This window comes from Rattus norvegicus, chromosome 5, assembly GCF_021556685.1.
Source record: "Rattus norvegicus strain SHRSP/BbbUtx chromosome 5, alternate assembly SHRSP_T2T, whole genome shotgun sequence".
In the NCBI taxonomy this organism is placed as follows: domain Eukaryota; kingdom Metazoa; phylum Chordata; class Mammalia; order Rodentia; family Muridae; genus Rattus; species Rattus norvegicus.
Genome location: NC_141538.1, coordinates 24,006,889 through 24,009,259, shown reverse-complemented (window position 1 = coordinate 24,009,259; position 2,371 = coordinate 24,006,889).

Here is a 2,371-nt window from a genome sequence, read left to right as displayed (position 1 = left end):
ATCTTCTGACTCATACTGCCTTCTGCAGTATTCCCTGAGCCTTAGAGGAGTGCTGTAATGTCTTTGTTTTGGGCTGAGCATTCAGTGTTTAGTTATTCTCAACACCTGGAGTCTCTGCATTCACTACCATTCATGATAAAGGGCTGATCTCTTATTAAAGCTCAGCATAGCATTTGTCAAATAGGTATTTAACTTACAGAAACATAGACAATTTGAGAATCTTTCAATTTAACTGAACAGGAATACTAAGGTCTCCCCTAGGGTCAATGACTTCTTCAGCCATGTGTTTTTGATCAGGCTACAGTACCAGGCACAGGTTCCCTCCTCTGGCAGTCCTTAAATCTAATCAGAGAGCCCTTGATAAAGCCTGTAAAAGTCATGCCACTATTGCACAGATTAATGCACCTTCTCTTGCAGTTCATAGGGTTCTCAGCTGGGGAGGAACTCTCCTGTCCTCCTGCACAGGTCTTTCCAGCACAGAGAAAGCTGGCCATCAGGGAATCCCATGAACACACAAATCTGGAAATGATAACACACACAAAAAAGACCTATAATGGAAGATAAAAGCCTTGACTAAACATTATAAGACAAATAACGACCAAGGATGCACTCAGTTTGTTTTGTCTTGGCCATCTCCTACTGGGTATGTAATCTGCCCTTAAGAGTAGTTTGTATTTCCAGTGAGACTCCATTAGGGAAAACTAATTTTTCACTTTTCAGTGGTTATTAATTGGGGGTAGCATCTGGATTAGACATGGGGCATATGTCCATGTTTCTTCTCAGTGCTGGGGGTCCATGTGGCATAGATCCATTCTGTGCGGACTCTGTGAGATCACAAGTGTGCTGGCCTGCCATGCTTTGTTTATGAGCTATACATCATTCCCTCTGGCTTTTACAATCGTTCCATCTCCTTTTCCACAGGGTTCCCAAAGGTGGGGGATTGGATAAAGATACCCCATTTAGGACTCAGTATTCTAAGGTCTCCCACTTTCTGCACATTGGCTGACTGTGAGTCTCTATATTAATTCCACTACAGAAGGAAGCTTCTCTGATAGTGGCCTAGCAAGGCTTTGATCTAGGAATATAGTAGAATGTCATATAAGAATGGAGGAGGGGTGGCTGGAATGGATGATTAAACTGGCAGGGGGAGGGGAAGGGGCGAAATTCAGAGAAGAACAGATAAAATTAAGGGGTGAATGCATACCTAATACAGTAGACTCTTCCTAAAATACATGCATATATGAAGCCCATCTAAATGAAATCACCAAATAATAGGGGAGACAGAGCCCCAACAAGATATTTCGCATCACCAAATGAAGGGTCCAGTATCAGGAGTCAGTTGCATTTAATTGAGTTGTTAGCCAAAAGGATATCATGGCAACTAAACAGCTCATGCTCTTGCCAAGGTTATGGTGGCTTTCCACAGACCCATGGGAAGGGCCTATTGCTGAAGACAACAGCTACACAACTCACCAAACATGGATAAGCAAAGCTGGTGCCTACCTAGAGCTTTCACTCCTAGGTATTGGATGTTCATGGTACTGGAAGGTACTTTTCACATTTAACTCTTTGAGCTACAGTAATGACCTGTGTGCAAGAGGTACTAGTGCAATAGTGGTCCAAAGTTTGTTGGAAATCCGAACAATATCTGATTGTATTTAAGGCCCACTCCATGAGATTGAACCCCTATGTGAGTAGCCAAGAGCCAGAGACCAGAGAGTTCAGGGAACTAGGAGAAAATTAAGAAAAAAAATTAATTAGCATATAAAGTAAGAGGTTTCTGTATGAAAATTTTATATACCTTTCATTTTGGTTATTCTCTTTGTCTCTTTTCACTCCCATCTACCCACTTCTCTCTTCTTTCTGTCCAGAATCCCCCTCTCTGCTTTCACTTAATCTCTGTTCTGCTATCCCTGTTTCCTTAAGGCATGCACCCCCAAAGACCCTTTCGAGCTTTCTAGTTTCCACAAGTGCTCCAAGTTCAATGTGCAGAACTAGACTAGAAGCTAGGATCCCCCTATGAGAGACAACATCTGATGCTTGTCTTTCAAGGTCTGTGCTACCTCACTCAAGATAATATTTTCATGTTTTATCCATATACTCGCAATTTTTATAATTTTATTTTCATTCTTGCTGAATAAAATTTCATTGTGCATATAGACAGCACATTTTCACTACCCATGCACCACCCGAAATCAATACAGATTACATCTCACAGCTATTGTGAATGAAGCAGCAGTAAGCACAGATGCACATGTGTCTCTATAGGAGTACATAGCATCATTTGGATGTCTGTCTAGGACTTTCACCACCAGGTGTGTCATATTGTACTTCTAGTTCTCATTATTGTTGTAGAAACTTCCAGACTGCT